The sequence below is a fragment of the Pimephales promelas genome, chromosome 3 (assembly GCF_988280905.1).
Source record: "Pimephales promelas chromosome 3, fPimPro1.hap1.1, whole genome shotgun sequence".
NCBI lineage: Eukaryota > Metazoa > Chordata > Actinopteri > Cypriniformes > Leuciscidae > Pimephales > Pimephales promelas.
This window is the reverse complement of record NC_142771.1, coordinates 44,719,126-44,730,036: the sequence shown is the minus strand read 5'-3', so window position 1 is coordinate 44,730,036 and position 10,911 is coordinate 44,719,126. Positions and strand designations below refer to the sequence as shown.

Here is a 10,911-nt window from a genome sequence, read left to right as displayed (position 1 = left end):
CCCGACCCTGCTTAGCTTCCGAGATCAGACGAGTTCGGGCGTTCTCAAGGTGGTATGGCCGTAAGCGAAATCTGCTGCCAAAATTGGGCTATTTGAATGGTTAGAACATTAGGGTAGTAAACTACATAAAGCTTACAGCACCTGGTATTCCCAGGCGGTCTCCCATCCAAGTACTAACCAGGCCCGACCCTGCTTAGCTTCCGAGATCAGACGAGTTCGGGCGTTCTCAAGGTGGTATGGCCGTAAGCGAAATCTGCTGCCAAAATTGGGCTATTTGAATGGTTAGAACATTAGGGTAGTAAACTACATAAAGCTTACAGCACCTGGTATTCCCAGGCGGTCTCCCATCCAAGTACTAACCAGGCCCGACCCTGCTTAGCTTCCGAGATCAGACGAGTTCGGGCGTTCTCAAGGTGGTATGGCCGTAAGCGAAATCTGCTGCCAAAATTGGGCTATTTGAATGGTTAGAACATTAGGGTAGTAAACTACATAAAGCTTACAGCACCTGGTATTCCCAGGCGGTCTCCCATCCAAGTACTAACCAGGCCCGACCCTGCTTAGCTTCCGAGATCAGACGAGTTCGGGCGTTCTCAAGGTGGTATGGCCGTAAGCGAAATCTGCTGCCAAAATTGGGCTATTTGAATGGTTAGAACATTAGGGTAGTAAACTACATAAAGCTTACAGCACCTGGTATTCCCAGGCGGTCTCCCATCCAAGTACTAACCAGGCCCGACCCTGCTTAGCTTCCGAGATCAGACGAGTTCGGGCGTTCTCAAGGTGGTATGGTCGTAAGCGAAATCTCCTGCCAAAATTGGGCTATTTGAATGGTTAGAACATTAGGGTAGTAAACTACATAAAGCTTACAGCACCTGGTATTCCCAGGCGGTCTCCCATCCAAGTACTAACCAGGCCCGACCCTGCTTAGCTTCCGAGATCAGATGAGTTCGGGCGTTCTCAAGGTGGTATGGCCGTAAGCGAAATCTGCTGCCAAAATTGGGCTATTTGAATGGTTAGAACATTAGGGTAGTAAACTACATAAAGCTTACAGCACCTGGTATTCCCAGGCGGTCTCCCATCCAAGTACTAACCAGGCCCGACCCTGCTTAGCTTCCGAGATCAGACGAGTTCGGGCGTTCTCAAGGTGGTATGGCCGTAAGCGAAATCTGCTGCCAAAATTGGGCTATTTGAATGGTTAGAACATTAGGGTAGTAAACTACATAAAGCTTACAGCACCTGGTATTCCCAGGCGGTCTCCCATCCAAGTACTAACCAGGCCCGACCCTGCTTAGCTTCCGAGATCAGACGTGTTCGGGCGTTCTCAAGGTGGTATGGCCGTAAGCGAAATCTGCTGCCAAAATTGGGCTATTTGAATGGTTAGAACATTAGGGTAGTAAACTACATAAAGCTTACAGCACCTGGTATTCCCAGGCGGTCTCCCATCCAAGTACTAACCAGGCCCGACCCTGCTTAGCTTCCGAGATCAGACGAGTTCGGGCGTTCTCAAGGTGGTATGGCCGTAAGCTAAATCTGCTGCCAAAATTGGGCTATTTGAATGGTTAGAACATTAGGGTAGTAAACTATATAAAGCTTACAGCACCTGGTATTCCCAGGCGGTCTCCCATCCAAGTACTAACCAGCCCGACCCTGCTTAGCTTCCGAGATCAGACGAGTTCGGGCGTTCTCAAGGTGGTATGGCCGTAAGCGAAATCTGCTGCCAAAATTGGGCTATTTGAATGGTTAGAACATTAGGGTAGTAAACTACATAAAGCTTACAGCACCTGGTATTCCCAGGCGGTCTCCCATCCAAGTACTAACCAGGCCCGACCCTGCTTAGCTTCCGAGATCAGACGTGTTCGGGCGTTCTCAAGGTGGTATGGCCGTAAGCGAAATCTGCTGCCAAAATTGGGCTATTTGAATGGTTAGAACATTAGGGTAGTAAACTACATAAAGCTTACAGCACCTGGTATTCCCAGGCGGTCTCCCATCCAAGTACTAACCAGGCCCGACCCTGCTTAGCTTCCGAGATCAGACGAGTTCGGGCGTTCTCAAGGTGGTATGGCCGTAAGCGAAATCTGCTGCCAAAATTGGGCTATTTGAATGGTTAGAACATTAGGGTAGTAAACTACATAAAGCTTACAGCACCTGGTATTCCCAGGCGGTCTCCCATCCAAGTACTAACCAGGCCCGACCCTGCTTAGCTTCCGAGATCAGACGAGTTCGGGCGTTCTCAAGGTGGTATGGCCGTAAGCGAAATCTGCTGCCAAAATTGGGCTATTTGAAGAAGAAAAAAAAGAGACTCTTTCAGGCTTTCTGAAGAAACTGAGAGACTATTTCAGGAATTTTGAGGGGGAAAAAAGACAATTTAGGATTTTTGAAACATTTCATTGACTCTTTTTTTTTTTTTTTTTAAACAATAAAGCTTACAGCACCTGGTATTCCCAGGCGGTCTCCCATCCAAGTACTAACCAGGCCCGACCCTGCTTAGCTTCCGAGATCAGACGAGTTCGGGCGTTTTCAAGGTGGTATGGCCGTAAGCGAAATCTGCTGCCAAAATTGGGCTATTTGAATGGTTAGAACATTAGGGTAGTAAACTACATAAAGCTTACAGCACCTGGTATTCCCAGGCGGTCTCCCATCCAAGTACTAACCAGGCCCGACCCTGCTTAGCTTCCGAGATAAGACGAGTTCGGGCGTTCTCAAGGTGGTATGGCCGTAAGCGAAATCTGCTGCCAAAATTGGGCTATTTGAATGGTTAGAACATTAGGGTAGTAAACTATATAAAGCTTACAGCACCTGGTATTCCCAGGCGGTCTCCCATCCAAGTACTAACCAGGCCCGACCCTGCTTAGCTTCCGAGATCAGACGAGTTCGGGCGTTCTCAAGGTGGTATGGCCGTAAGCGAAATCTGCTGCCAAAATTGGGCTATTTGAATGGTTAGAACATTAGGGTAGTAAACTACATAAAGCTTACAGCACCTGGTATTCCCAGGCGGTCTCCCATCCAAGTACTAACCAGGCCCGACCCTGCTTAGCTTCCGAGATCAGACGAGTTCGGGCGTTCTCAAGGTGGTATGGCCGTAAGTGAAATCTGCTGCCAAAATTGGGCTATTTGAATGGTTAGAACATTAGGGTAGTAAACTACATAAAGCTTACAGCACCTGGTATTCCCAGGCGGTCTCCCATCCAAGTACTAACCAGGCCCGACCCTGCTTAGCTTCCGAGATCAGACGTGTTCGGGCGTTCTCAAGGTGGTATGGCCGTAAGCGAAATCTGCTGCCAAAATTGGGCTATTTGAATGGTTAGAACATTAGGGTAGTAAACTATATTAAGCTTACAGCACCTGGTATTCCCAGGCGGTCTCCCATCCAAGTACTAACCAGGCCCGACCCTGCTTAGCTTCCGAGATCAGACGAGTTCGGGCGTTCTCAAGGTGGTATGGCCGTAAGCGAAATCTGCTGCCAAAATTGGGCTATTTGAATGGTTAGAACATTAGGGTAGTAAACTACATAAAGCTTACAGCACCTGGTATTCCCAGGCGGTCTCCCATCCAAGTACTAACCAGGCCCGACCCTGCTTAGCTTCCGAGATCAGACGAGCTCGGGCGTTCTCAAGGTGGTATGGCCGTAAGCTAAATCTGCTGCCAAAATTGGGCTATTTGAATGGTTAGAACATTAGGGTAGTAAACTACATAAAGCTTACAGCACCTGGTATTCCCAGGCGGTCTCCCATCCAAGTACTAACCAGGCCCGACCCTGCTTAGCTTCCGAGATCAGACGAGTTCGGGCGTTCTCAAGGTGGTATGGCCGTAAGCGAAATCTGCTGCCAAAATTGGGCTATTTGAATGGTTAGAACATTAGGGTAGTAAACTACATAAAGCTTACAGCACCTGGTATTCCCAGGCGGTCTCCCATCCAAGTACTAACCAGGCCCGACCCTGCTTAGCTTCCGAGATCAGACGAGTTCGGGCGTTCTCAAGGTGGTATGGCCGTAAGCGAAATCTGCTGCCAAAATTGGGCTATTTGAAGAAGAAAAAAAAGAGACTCTTTCAGGCTTTCTGAAGAAACTGAGAGACTATTTCAGGAATTTTGAGGGGGAAAAAAAACAATTTAGGATTTTTGAAACATTTCATTGACTCTTTTTTTTTTTTTTTTTAAACAATAAAGCTTACAGCACCTGGTATTCCCAGGCGGTCTCCCTTCCAAGTACTAACCAGGCCCGACCCTGCTTAGCTTCCGAGATCAGACGAGTTCGGGCGTTTTCAATGTGGTATGGCCGTAAGCGAAATCTGTTGCCAAAATTGGGCTATTTGAATGGTTAGAACATTAGGGTAGTAAACTACATAAAGCTTACAGCACCTGGTATTCCCAGGCGGTCTCCCATCCAAGTACTAACCAGGCCCGACCCTGCTTAGCTTCCGAGATCAGACGAGTTCGGGCGTTCTCAAGGTGGGATGGCCGTAAGCGAAATCTGCTGCCAAAATTGGGCTATTTGAATGGTTAGAACATTAGGGTAGTAAACTATATAAAGCTTACAGCACCTGGTATTCCCAGGCGGTCTCCCATCCAAGTACTAACCAGGCCCGACCCTGCTTAGCTTCCGAGATCAGACGAGTTCGGGCGTTCTCAAGGTGGTATGGCCGTAAGCTAAATCTGCTGCCAAAATTGGGCTATTTGAATGGTTAGAACATTAGGGTAGTAAACTATATAAAGCTTACAGCACCTGGTATTCCCAGGCGGTCTCCCATCCAAGTACTAACCAGCCCGACCCTGCTTAGCTTCCGAGATCAGACGAGTTCGGGCGTTCTCAAGGTGGTATGGCCGTAAGCGAAATCTGCTGCCAAAATTGGGCTATTTGAATGGTTAGAACATTAGGGTAGTAAACTACATAAAGCTTACAGCACCTGGTATTCCCAGGCGGTCTCCCATCCAAGTACTAACCAGGCCCGACCCTGCTTAGCTTCCGAGATCAGACGTGTTCGGGCGTTCTCAAGGTGGTATGGCCGTAAGCGAAATCTGCTGCCAAAATTGGGCTATTTGAATGGTTAGAACATTAGGGTAGTAAACTACATAAAGCTTACAGCACCTGGTATTCCCAGGCGGTCTCCCATCCAAGTACTAACCAGGCCCGACCCTGCTTAGCTTCCGAGATCAGACGAGTTCGGGCGTTCTCAAGGTGGTATGGCCGTAAGCGAAACCTGCTGCCAAAATTGGGCTATTTGAAGAAGAAAAAAAAGAGACTCTTTCAGGCTTTCTGAAGAAACTGAGAGACTATTTCAGGAATTTTGAGGGGGAAAAAAGACAATTTAGGATTTTTGAACCATTTCATTGACCCTTTTTTTTTATTTTTTAAACAATAAAGCTTACAGCACCTGGTATTCCCAGGCGGTCTCCCATCCAAGTACTAACCAGGCCCGACCCTGCTTAGCTTCCGAGATCAGACGAGTTCGGGCGTTTTCAAGGTGGTATGGCCGTAAGCGAAATCTGCTGCCAAAATTGGGCTATTTGAATGGTTAGAACATTAGGGTAGTAAACTACATAAAGCTTACAGCACCTGGTATTCCCAGGCGGTCTCCCATCCAAGTACTAACCAGGCCCGACCCTGCTTAGCTTCCGAGATAAGACGAGTTCGGGCGTTCTCAAGGTGGTATGGCCGTAAGCGAAATCTGCTGCCAAAATTGGGCTATTTGAATGGTTAGAACATTAGGGTAGTAAACTATTTAAAGCTTACAGCACCTGGTATTCCCAGGCGGTCTCCCATCCAAGTACTAACCAGGCCCGACCCTGCTTAGCTTCCGAGATCAGACGAGTTCGGGCGTTCTCAAGGTGGTATGGCCGTAAGCGAAATCTGCTGCCAAAATTGGGCTATTTGAATGGTTAGAACATTAGGGTAGTAAACTACATAAAGCTTACAGCACCTGGTATTCCCAGGCGGTCTCCCATCCAAGTACTAACCAGGCCCGACCCTGCTTAGCTTCCGAGATCAGACGAGTTCGGGCGTTCTCAAGGTGGTATGGCCGTAAGCGAAATCTGCTGCCAAAATTGGGCTATTTGAATGGTTAGAACATTAGGGTAGTAAACTACATAAAGCTTACAGCACCTGGTATTCCCAGGCGGTCTCCCATCCAAGTACTAACCAGGCCCGACCCTGCTTAGCTTCCGAGATCAGACGTGTTCGGGCGTTCTCAAGGTGGTATGGCCGTAAGCGAAATCTGCTGCCAAAATTGGGCTATTTGAATGGTTAGAACATTAGGGTAGTAAACTATATTAAGCTTACAGCACCTGGTATTCCCAGGCGGTCTCCCATCCAAGTACTAACCAGGCCCGACCCTGCTTAGCTTCCGAGATCAGACGAGTTCGGGCGTTCTCAAGGTGGTATGGCCGTAAGCGAAATCTGCTGCCAAAATTGGGCTATTTGAATGGTTAGAACATTAGGGTAGTAAACTACATAAAGCTTACAGCACCTGGTATTCCCAGGCGGTCTCCCATCCAAGTACTAACCAGGCCCGACCCTGCTTAGCTTCCGAGATCAGACGAGTTCGGGCGTTCTCAAGGTGGTATGGCCGTAAGCGAAATCTGCTGCCAAAATTGGGCTATTTGAATGGTTAGAACATTAGGGTAGTAAACTACATAAAGCTTACAGCACCTGGTATTCCCAGGCGGTCTCCCATCCAAGTACTAACCAGGCCCGACCCTGCTTAGCTTCCGAGATCAGACGAGTTCGGGCGTTCTCAAGGTGGTATGGCCGTAAGCGAAATCTGCTGCCAAAATTGGGCTATTTGAATGGTTAGAACATTACGGTAGTAAACTACATAAAGCTTACAGCACCTGGTATTCCCAGGCGGTCTCCCATCCAAGTACTAACCAGGCCCGACCCTGCTTAGCTTCCGAGATCAGACGTGTTCGGGCGTTCTCAAGGTGGTATGGCTGTAAGCGAAATCTGCTGCCAAAATTGGGCTATTTGAATGGTTAGAACATTAGGGTAGTAAACTACATAAAGCTTACAGCACCTGGTATTCCCAGGCGGTCTCCCATCCAAGTACTAACCAGGCCCGACCCTGCTTAGCTTCCGAGATCAGACGAGTTCGGGCGTTCTCAAGGTGGTATGGCCGTAAGCGAAATCTGCTGCCAAAATTGGGCTATTTGAAGAAGAAAAAAAAGAGACTCTTTCAGGCTTTCTGAAGAAACTGAGAGACTATTTCAGGAATTTTGAGGGGGAAAAAAGACAATTTAGGATTTTTGAAACATTTCATTGACTCTTTTTTTTTTTTTTTTTAAACAATAAAGCTTACAGCACCTGGTATTCCCAGGCGGTCTCCCATCCAAGTACTAACCAGGCCCGACCCTGCTTAGCTTCCGAGATCAGACGAGTTCGGGCGTTTTCAAGGTGGTATGGCCGTAAGCGAAATCTGCTGCCAAAATTGGGCTATTTGAATGGTTAGAACATTAGGGTAGTAAACTACATAAAGCTTACAGCACCTGGTATTCCCAGGCGGTCTCCCATCCAAGTACTAACCAGGCCCGACCCTGCTTAGCTTCCGAGATAAGACGAGTTCGGGCGTTCTCAAGGTGGTATGGCCGTAAGCGAAATCTGCTGCCAAAATTGGGCTATTTGAATGGTTAGAACATTAGGGTAGTAAACTATATAAAGCTTACAGCACCTGGTATTCCCAGGCGGTCTCCCATCCAAGTACTAACCAGGCCCGACCCTGCTTAGCTTCCGAGATCAGACGAGTTCGGGCGTTCTCAAGGTGGTATGGCCGTAAGCGAAATCTGCTGCCAAAATTGGGCTATTCGAATGGTTAGAACATTAGGGTAGTAAACTACATAAAGCTTACAGCACCTGGTATTCCCAGGCGGTCTCCCATCCAAGTACTAACCAGGCCCGACCCTGCTTAGCTTCCGAGATCAGACGAGTTCGGGCGTTCTCAAGGTGGTATGGCCGTAAGTGAAATCTGCTGCCAAAATTGGGCTATTTGAATGGTTAGAACATTAGGGTAGTAAACTACATAAAGCTTACAGCACCTGGTATTCCCAGGCGGTCTCCCATCCAAGTACTAACCAGGCCCGACCCTGCTTAGCTTCCGAGATCAGACGTGTTCGGGCGTTCTCAAGGTGGTATGGCCGTAAGCGAAATCTGCTGCCAAAATTGGGCTATTTGAATGGTTAGAACATTAGGGTAGTAAACTATATTAAGCTTACAGCACCTGGTATTCCCAGGCGGTCTCCCATCCAAGTACTAACCAGGCCCGACCCTGCTTAGCTTCCGAGATCAGACGAGTTCGGGCGTTCTCAAGGTGGTATGGCCGTAAGCGAAATCTGCTGCCAAAATTGGGCTATTTGAATGGTTAGAACATTAGGGTAGTAAACTACATAAAGCTTACAGCACCTGGTATTCCCAGGCGGTCTCCCATCCAAGTACTAACCAGGCCCGACCCTGCTTAGCTTCCGAGATCAGACGAGTTCGGGCGTTCTCAAGGTGGTATGGCCGTAAGCGAAATCTGCTGCCAAAATTGGGCTATTTGAATGGTTAGAACATTAGGGTAGTAAACTACATAAAGCTTACAGCACCTGGTATTCCCAGGCGGTCTCCCATCCAAGTACTAACCAGGCCCGACCCTGCTTAGCTTCCGAGATCAGACGAGTTCGGGCGTTCTCAAGGTGGTATGGCCGTAAGCGAAATCTGCTGCCAAAATTGGGCTATTTGAATGGTTAGAACATTACGGTAGTAAACTACATAAAGCTTACAGCACCTGGTATTCCCAGGCGGTCTCCCATCCAAGTACTAACCAGGCCCGACCCTGCTTAGCTTCCGAGATCAGACGTGTTCGGGCGTTCTCAAGGTGGTATGGCCGTAAGCGAAATCTGCTGCCAAAATTGGGCTATTTGAATGGTTAGAACATTAGGGTAGTAAACTACATAAAGCTTACAGCACCTGGTATTCCCAGGCGGTCTCCCATCCAAGTACTAACCAGGCCCGACCCTGCTTAGCTTCCGAGATCAGACGAGTTCGGGCGTTCTCAAGGTGGTATGGCCGTAAGCGAAATCTGCTGCCAAAATTGGGCTATTTGAAGAAGAAAAAAAAGAGACTCTTTCAGGCTTTCTGAAGAAACTGAGAGACTATTTCAGGAATTTTGAGGGGGAAAAAAGACAATTTAGGATTTTTGAAACATTTCATTGACTCTTTTTTTTTTTTTTTTTAAACAATAAAGCTTACAGCACCTGGTATTCCCAGGCGGTCTCCCTTCCAAGTACTAACCAGGCCCGACCCTGCTTAGCTTCCGAGATCAGACGAGTTCGGGCGTTTTCAATGTGGTATGGCCGTAAGCGAAATCTGTTGCCAAAATTGGGCTATTTGAATGGTTAGAACATTAGGGTAGTAAACTACATAAAGCTTACAGCACCTGGTATTCCCAGGCGGTCTCCCATCCAAGTACTAACCAGGCCCGACCCTGCTTAGCTTCCGAGATCAGACGAGTTCGGGCGTTCTCAAGGTGGGATGGCCGTAAGCGAAATCTGCTGCCAAAATTGGGCTATTTGAATGGTTAGAACATTAGGGTAGTAAACTATATAAAGCTTACAGCACCTGGTATTCCCAGGCGGTCTCCCATCCAAGTACTAACCAGGCCCGACCCTGCTTAGCTTCCGAGATCAGACGAGTTCGGGCGTTCTCAAGGTGGTATGGCCGTAAGCTAAATCTGCTGCCAAAATTGGGCTATTTGAATGGTTAGAACATTAGGGTAGTAAACTATATAAAGCTTACAGCACCTGGTATTCCCAGGCGGTCTCCCATCCAAGTACTAACCAGCCCGACCCTGCTTAGCTTCCGAGATCAGACGAGTTCGGGCGTTCTCAAGGTGGTATGGCCGTAAGCGAAATCTGCTGCCAAAATTGGGCTATTTGAATGGTTAGAACATTAGGGTAGTAAACTACATAAAGCTTACAGCACCTGGTATTCCCAGGCGGTCTCCCATCCAAGTACTAACCAGGCCCGACCCTGCTTAGCTTCCGAGATCAGACGTGTTCGGGCGTTCTCAAGGTGGTATGGCCGTAAGCGAAATCTGCTGCCAAAATTGGGCTATTTGAATGGTTAGAACATTAGGGTAGTAAACTACATAAAGCTTACAGCACCTGGTATTCCCAGGCGGTCTCCCATCCAAGTACTAACCAGGCCCGACCCTGCTTAGCTTCCGAGATCAGACGAGTTCGGGCGTTCTCAAGGTGGTATGGCCGTAAGCGAAACCTGCTGCCAAAATTGGGCTATTTGAAGAAGAAAAAAAAGAGACTCTTTCAGGCTTTCTGAAGAAACTGAGAGACTATTTCAGGAATTTTGAGGGGGAAAAAAGACAATTTAGGATTTTTGAACCATTTCATTGACCCTTTTTTTTTATTTTTTAAACAATAAAGCTTACAGCACCTGGTATTCCCAGGCGGTCTCCCATCCAAGTACTAACCAGGCCCGACCCTGCTTAGCTTCCGAGATCAGACGAGTTCGGGCGTTTTCAAGGTGGTATGGCCGTAAGCGAAATCTGCTGCCAAAATTGGGCTATTTGAATGGTTAGAACATTAGGGTAGTAAACTACATAAAGCTTACAGCACCTGGTATTCCCAGGCGGTCTCCCATCCAAGTACTAACCAGGCCCGACCCTGCTTAGCTTCCGAGATAAGACGAGTTCGGGCGTTCTCAAGGTGGTATGGCCGTAAGCGAAATCTGCTGCCAAAATTGGGCTATTTGAATGGTTAGAACATTAGGGTAGTAAACTATTTAAAGCTTACAGCACCTGGTATTCCCAGGCGGTCTCCCATCCAAGTACTAACCAGGCCCGACCCTGCTTAGCTTCCGAGATCAGACGAGTTCGGGCGTTCTCAAGGTGGTATGGCCGTAAGCGAAATCTGCTGCCAAAATTGGGCTATTT

General features: G+C 47.9%; 56 non-coding genes across 56 annotated transcripts; all 56 read right to left on the bottom strand.

The window, feature by feature from the left end:
* Positions 1-129: 129 nt before the first annotated feature.
* Positions 130-248, bottom strand: LOC148982421 (5S ribosomal RNA). The gene has a single exon (XR_016158029.1). It is a non-coding gene; the product is annotated as a 5S ribosomal RNA (ribosomal RNA).
* Positions 249-311: 63 nt separating this feature from the next.
* On the bottom strand, positions 312-430 carry LOC148982420 (5S ribosomal RNA). The gene has a single exon (XR_016158018.1). It is a non-coding gene; the product is annotated as a 5S ribosomal RNA (ribosomal RNA).
* Positions 431-493: 63 nt separating this feature from the next.
* Positions 494-612, bottom strand: LOC148982419 (5S ribosomal RNA). The gene has a single exon (XR_016158006.1). It is a non-coding gene; the product is annotated as a 5S ribosomal RNA (ribosomal RNA).
* Positions 613-675: 63 nt separating this feature from the next.
* LOC148982418 (5S ribosomal RNA) lies at positions 676-794 on the bottom strand. Its single transcript, XR_016162615.1, has one exon. It is a non-coding gene; the product is annotated as a 5S ribosomal RNA (ribosomal RNA).
* A 63-nt stretch (positions 795-857) lies between these two features.
* Positions 858-976, bottom strand: LOC148982417 (5S ribosomal RNA). The gene has a single exon (XR_016166625.1). It is a non-coding gene; the product is annotated as a 5S ribosomal RNA (ribosomal RNA).
* Positions 977-1,039: 63 nt separating this feature from the next.
* LOC148982416 (5S ribosomal RNA) lies at positions 1,040-1,158 on the bottom strand. The gene has a single exon (XR_016157995.1). It is a non-coding gene; the product is annotated as a 5S ribosomal RNA (ribosomal RNA).
* Positions 1,159-1,221: 63 nt separating this feature from the next.
* LOC148982415 (5S ribosomal RNA) lies at positions 1,222-1,340 on the bottom strand. The gene has a single exon (XR_016160469.1). It is a non-coding gene; the product is annotated as a 5S ribosomal RNA (ribosomal RNA).
* A 63-nt stretch (positions 1,341-1,403) lies between these two features.
* On the bottom strand, positions 1,404-1,522 carry LOC148982414 (5S ribosomal RNA). The gene has a single exon (XR_016157983.1). It is a non-coding gene; the product is annotated as a 5S ribosomal RNA (ribosomal RNA).
* A 63-nt stretch (positions 1,523-1,585) lies between these two features.
* LOC148982413 (5S ribosomal RNA) lies at positions 1,586-1,703 on the bottom strand. The gene has a single exon (XR_016163854.1). It is a non-coding gene; the product is annotated as a 5S ribosomal RNA (ribosomal RNA).
* Positions 1,704-1,766: 63 nt separating this feature from the next.
* Positions 1,767-1,885, bottom strand: LOC148982412 (5S ribosomal RNA). The gene has a single exon (XR_016160468.1). It is a non-coding gene; the product is annotated as a 5S ribosomal RNA (ribosomal RNA).
* Positions 1,886-1,948: 63 nt separating this feature from the next.
* Positions 1,949-2,067, bottom strand: LOC148982411 (5S ribosomal RNA). Its single transcript, XR_016157972.1, has one exon. It is a non-coding gene; the product is annotated as a 5S ribosomal RNA (ribosomal RNA).
* Positions 2,068-2,130: 63 nt separating this feature from the next.
* On the bottom strand, positions 2,131-2,249 carry LOC148982410 (5S ribosomal RNA). The gene has a single exon (XR_016157961.1). It is a non-coding gene; the product is annotated as a 5S ribosomal RNA (ribosomal RNA).
* A 168-nt stretch (positions 2,250-2,417) lies between these two features.
* LOC148982409 (5S ribosomal RNA) lies at positions 2,418-2,536 on the bottom strand. The gene has a single exon (XR_016165679.1). It is a non-coding gene; the product is annotated as a 5S ribosomal RNA (ribosomal RNA).
* A 63-nt stretch (positions 2,537-2,599) lies between these two features.
* On the bottom strand, positions 2,600-2,718 carry LOC148982408 (5S ribosomal RNA). Its single transcript, XR_016163730.1, has one exon. It is a non-coding gene; the product is annotated as a 5S ribosomal RNA (ribosomal RNA).
* A 63-nt stretch (positions 2,719-2,781) lies between these two features.
* LOC148982407 (5S ribosomal RNA) lies at positions 2,782-2,900 on the bottom strand. The gene has a single exon (XR_016157950.1). It is a non-coding gene; the product is annotated as a 5S ribosomal RNA (ribosomal RNA).
* Positions 2,901-2,963: 63 nt separating this feature from the next.
* LOC148982406 (5S ribosomal RNA) lies at positions 2,964-3,082 on the bottom strand. The gene has a single exon (XR_016162148.1). It is a non-coding gene; the product is annotated as a 5S ribosomal RNA (ribosomal RNA).
* A 63-nt stretch (positions 3,083-3,145) lies between these two features.
* LOC148982405 (5S ribosomal RNA) lies at positions 3,146-3,264 on the bottom strand. The gene has a single exon (XR_016160466.1). It is a non-coding gene; the product is annotated as a 5S ribosomal RNA (ribosomal RNA).
* Positions 3,265-3,327: 63 nt separating this feature from the next.
* On the bottom strand, positions 3,328-3,446 carry LOC148982404 (5S ribosomal RNA). The gene has a single exon (XR_016157939.1). It is a non-coding gene; the product is annotated as a 5S ribosomal RNA (ribosomal RNA).
* A 63-nt stretch (positions 3,447-3,509) lies between these two features.
* Positions 3,510-3,628, bottom strand: LOC148982403 (5S ribosomal RNA). Its single transcript, XR_016160587.1, has one exon. It is a non-coding gene; the product is annotated as a 5S ribosomal RNA (ribosomal RNA).
* Positions 3,629-3,691: 63 nt separating this feature from the next.
* Positions 3,692-3,810, bottom strand: LOC148982402 (5S ribosomal RNA). The gene has a single exon (XR_016157928.1). It is a non-coding gene; the product is annotated as a 5S ribosomal RNA (ribosomal RNA).
* A 63-nt stretch (positions 3,811-3,873) lies between these two features.
* Positions 3,874-3,992, bottom strand: LOC148982401 (5S ribosomal RNA). Its single transcript, XR_016157917.1, has one exon. It is a non-coding gene; the product is annotated as a 5S ribosomal RNA (ribosomal RNA).
* Positions 3,993-4,160: 168 nt separating this feature from the next.
* Positions 4,161-4,279, bottom strand: LOC148982400 (5S ribosomal RNA). Its single transcript, XR_016162555.1, has one exon. It is a non-coding gene; the product is annotated as a 5S ribosomal RNA (ribosomal RNA).
* Positions 4,280-4,342: 63 nt separating this feature from the next.
* Positions 4,343-4,461, bottom strand: LOC148982399 (5S ribosomal RNA). The gene has a single exon (XR_016162217.1). It is a non-coding gene; the product is annotated as a 5S ribosomal RNA (ribosomal RNA).
* A 63-nt stretch (positions 4,462-4,524) lies between these two features.
* LOC148982398 (5S ribosomal RNA) lies at positions 4,525-4,643 on the bottom strand. The gene has a single exon (XR_016157906.1). It is a non-coding gene; the product is annotated as a 5S ribosomal RNA (ribosomal RNA).
* Positions 4,644-4,706: 63 nt separating this feature from the next.
* Positions 4,707-4,824, bottom strand: LOC148982397 (5S ribosomal RNA). Its single transcript, XR_016163853.1, has one exon. It is a non-coding gene; the product is annotated as a 5S ribosomal RNA (ribosomal RNA).
* A 63-nt stretch (positions 4,825-4,887) lies between these two features.
* LOC148982396 (5S ribosomal RNA) lies at positions 4,888-5,006 on the bottom strand. Its single transcript, XR_016160465.1, has one exon. It is a non-coding gene; the product is annotated as a 5S ribosomal RNA (ribosomal RNA).
* A 63-nt stretch (positions 5,007-5,069) lies between these two features.
* On the bottom strand, positions 5,070-5,188 carry LOC148982395 (5S ribosomal RNA). Its single transcript, XR_016157895.1, has one exon. It is a non-coding gene; the product is annotated as a 5S ribosomal RNA (ribosomal RNA).
* Positions 5,189-5,355: 167 nt separating this feature from the next.
* LOC148982394 (5S ribosomal RNA) lies at positions 5,356-5,474 on the bottom strand. The gene has a single exon (XR_016165668.1). It is a non-coding gene; the product is annotated as a 5S ribosomal RNA (ribosomal RNA).
* A 63-nt stretch (positions 5,475-5,537) lies between these two features.
* On the bottom strand, positions 5,538-5,656 carry LOC148982393 (5S ribosomal RNA). The gene has a single exon (XR_016163729.1). It is a non-coding gene; the product is annotated as a 5S ribosomal RNA (ribosomal RNA).
* Positions 5,657-5,719: 63 nt separating this feature from the next.
* LOC148982392 (5S ribosomal RNA) lies at positions 5,720-5,838 on the bottom strand. The gene has a single exon (XR_016157884.1). It is a non-coding gene; the product is annotated as a 5S ribosomal RNA (ribosomal RNA).
* Positions 5,839-5,901: 63 nt separating this feature from the next.
* On the bottom strand, positions 5,902-6,020 carry LOC148982391 (5S ribosomal RNA). Its single transcript, XR_016157872.1, has one exon. It is a non-coding gene; the product is annotated as a 5S ribosomal RNA (ribosomal RNA).
* A 63-nt stretch (positions 6,021-6,083) lies between these two features.
* Positions 6,084-6,202, bottom strand: LOC148982390 (5S ribosomal RNA). Its single transcript, XR_016160464.1, has one exon. It is a non-coding gene; the product is annotated as a 5S ribosomal RNA (ribosomal RNA).
* Positions 6,203-6,265: 63 nt separating this feature from the next.
* Positions 6,266-6,384, bottom strand: LOC148982389 (5S ribosomal RNA). Its single transcript, XR_016157861.1, has one exon. It is a non-coding gene; the product is annotated as a 5S ribosomal RNA (ribosomal RNA).
* A 63-nt stretch (positions 6,385-6,447) lies between these two features.
* LOC148982388 (5S ribosomal RNA) lies at positions 6,448-6,566 on the bottom strand. Its single transcript, XR_016157850.1, has one exon. It is a non-coding gene; the product is annotated as a 5S ribosomal RNA (ribosomal RNA).
* A 63-nt stretch (positions 6,567-6,629) lies between these two features.
* LOC148982387 (5S ribosomal RNA) lies at positions 6,630-6,748 on the bottom strand. The gene has a single exon (XR_016157839.1). It is a non-coding gene; the product is annotated as a 5S ribosomal RNA (ribosomal RNA).
* A 63-nt stretch (positions 6,749-6,811) lies between these two features.
* Positions 6,812-6,930, bottom strand: LOC148982386 (5S ribosomal RNA). The gene has a single exon (XR_016161300.1). It is a non-coding gene; the product is annotated as a 5S ribosomal RNA (ribosomal RNA).
* Positions 6,931-6,993: 63 nt separating this feature from the next.
* Positions 6,994-7,112, bottom strand: LOC148982385 (5S ribosomal RNA). Its single transcript, XR_016157828.1, has one exon. It is a non-coding gene; the product is annotated as a 5S ribosomal RNA (ribosomal RNA).
* A 168-nt stretch (positions 7,113-7,280) lies between these two features.
* Positions 7,281-7,399, bottom strand: LOC148982384 (5S ribosomal RNA). The gene has a single exon (XR_016165657.1). It is a non-coding gene; the product is annotated as a 5S ribosomal RNA (ribosomal RNA).
* A 63-nt stretch (positions 7,400-7,462) lies between these two features.
* Positions 7,463-7,581, bottom strand: LOC148982383 (5S ribosomal RNA). The gene has a single exon (XR_016163728.1). It is a non-coding gene; the product is annotated as a 5S ribosomal RNA (ribosomal RNA).
* Positions 7,582-7,644: 63 nt separating this feature from the next.
* LOC148982382 (5S ribosomal RNA) lies at positions 7,645-7,763 on the bottom strand. The gene has a single exon (XR_016157817.1). It is a non-coding gene; the product is annotated as a 5S ribosomal RNA (ribosomal RNA).
* Positions 7,764-7,826: 63 nt separating this feature from the next.
* On the bottom strand, positions 7,827-7,945 carry LOC148982381 (5S ribosomal RNA). Its single transcript, XR_016162147.1, has one exon. It is a non-coding gene; the product is annotated as a 5S ribosomal RNA (ribosomal RNA).
* Positions 7,946-8,008: 63 nt separating this feature from the next.
* On the bottom strand, positions 8,009-8,127 carry LOC148982380 (5S ribosomal RNA). Its single transcript, XR_016160463.1, has one exon. It is a non-coding gene; the product is annotated as a 5S ribosomal RNA (ribosomal RNA).
* Positions 8,128-8,190: 63 nt separating this feature from the next.
* LOC148982379 (5S ribosomal RNA) lies at positions 8,191-8,309 on the bottom strand. The gene has a single exon (XR_016157806.1). It is a non-coding gene; the product is annotated as a 5S ribosomal RNA (ribosomal RNA).
* Positions 8,310-8,372: 63 nt separating this feature from the next.
* Positions 8,373-8,491, bottom strand: LOC148982378 (5S ribosomal RNA). The gene has a single exon (XR_016157795.1). It is a non-coding gene; the product is annotated as a 5S ribosomal RNA (ribosomal RNA).
* A 63-nt stretch (positions 8,492-8,554) lies between these two features.
* Positions 8,555-8,673, bottom strand: LOC148982377 (5S ribosomal RNA). The gene has a single exon (XR_016157784.1). It is a non-coding gene; the product is annotated as a 5S ribosomal RNA (ribosomal RNA).
* A 63-nt stretch (positions 8,674-8,736) lies between these two features.
* Positions 8,737-8,855, bottom strand: LOC148982376 (5S ribosomal RNA). The gene has a single exon (XR_016160462.1). It is a non-coding gene; the product is annotated as a 5S ribosomal RNA (ribosomal RNA).
* Positions 8,856-8,918: 63 nt separating this feature from the next.
* LOC148982375 (5S ribosomal RNA) lies at positions 8,919-9,037 on the bottom strand. Its single transcript, XR_016157773.1, has one exon. It is a non-coding gene; the product is annotated as a 5S ribosomal RNA (ribosomal RNA).
* Positions 9,038-9,205: 168 nt separating this feature from the next.
* Positions 9,206-9,324, bottom strand: LOC148982374 (5S ribosomal RNA). The gene has a single exon (XR_016162554.1). It is a non-coding gene; the product is annotated as a 5S ribosomal RNA (ribosomal RNA).
* Positions 9,325-9,387: 63 nt separating this feature from the next.
* LOC148982373 (5S ribosomal RNA) lies at positions 9,388-9,506 on the bottom strand. Its single transcript, XR_016162215.1, has one exon. It is a non-coding gene; the product is annotated as a 5S ribosomal RNA (ribosomal RNA).
* A 63-nt stretch (positions 9,507-9,569) lies between these two features.
* LOC148982372 (5S ribosomal RNA) lies at positions 9,570-9,688 on the bottom strand. The gene has a single exon (XR_016157761.1). It is a non-coding gene; the product is annotated as a 5S ribosomal RNA (ribosomal RNA).
* A 63-nt stretch (positions 9,689-9,751) lies between these two features.
* LOC148982371 (5S ribosomal RNA) lies at positions 9,752-9,869 on the bottom strand. The gene has a single exon (XR_016163852.1). It is a non-coding gene; the product is annotated as a 5S ribosomal RNA (ribosomal RNA).
* A 63-nt stretch (positions 9,870-9,932) lies between these two features.
* Positions 9,933-10,051, bottom strand: LOC148982370 (5S ribosomal RNA). The gene has a single exon (XR_016160461.1). It is a non-coding gene; the product is annotated as a 5S ribosomal RNA (ribosomal RNA).
* A 63-nt stretch (positions 10,052-10,114) lies between these two features.
* On the bottom strand, positions 10,115-10,233 carry LOC148982369 (5S ribosomal RNA). Its single transcript, XR_016157749.1, has one exon. It is a non-coding gene; the product is annotated as a 5S ribosomal RNA (ribosomal RNA).
* Positions 10,234-10,400: 167 nt separating this feature from the next.
* Positions 10,401-10,519, bottom strand: LOC148982368 (5S ribosomal RNA). Its single transcript, XR_016165645.1, has one exon. It is a non-coding gene; the product is annotated as a 5S ribosomal RNA (ribosomal RNA).
* A 63-nt stretch (positions 10,520-10,582) lies between these two features.
* Positions 10,583-10,701, bottom strand: LOC148982367 (5S ribosomal RNA). Its single transcript, XR_016163727.1, has one exon. It is a non-coding gene; the product is annotated as a 5S ribosomal RNA (ribosomal RNA).
* Positions 10,702-10,764: 63 nt separating this feature from the next.
* On the bottom strand, positions 10,765-10,883 carry LOC148982366 (5S ribosomal RNA). Its single transcript, XR_016157737.1, has one exon. It is a non-coding gene; the product is annotated as a 5S ribosomal RNA (ribosomal RNA).
* Positions 10,884-10,911: the final 28 nt, after the last annotated feature.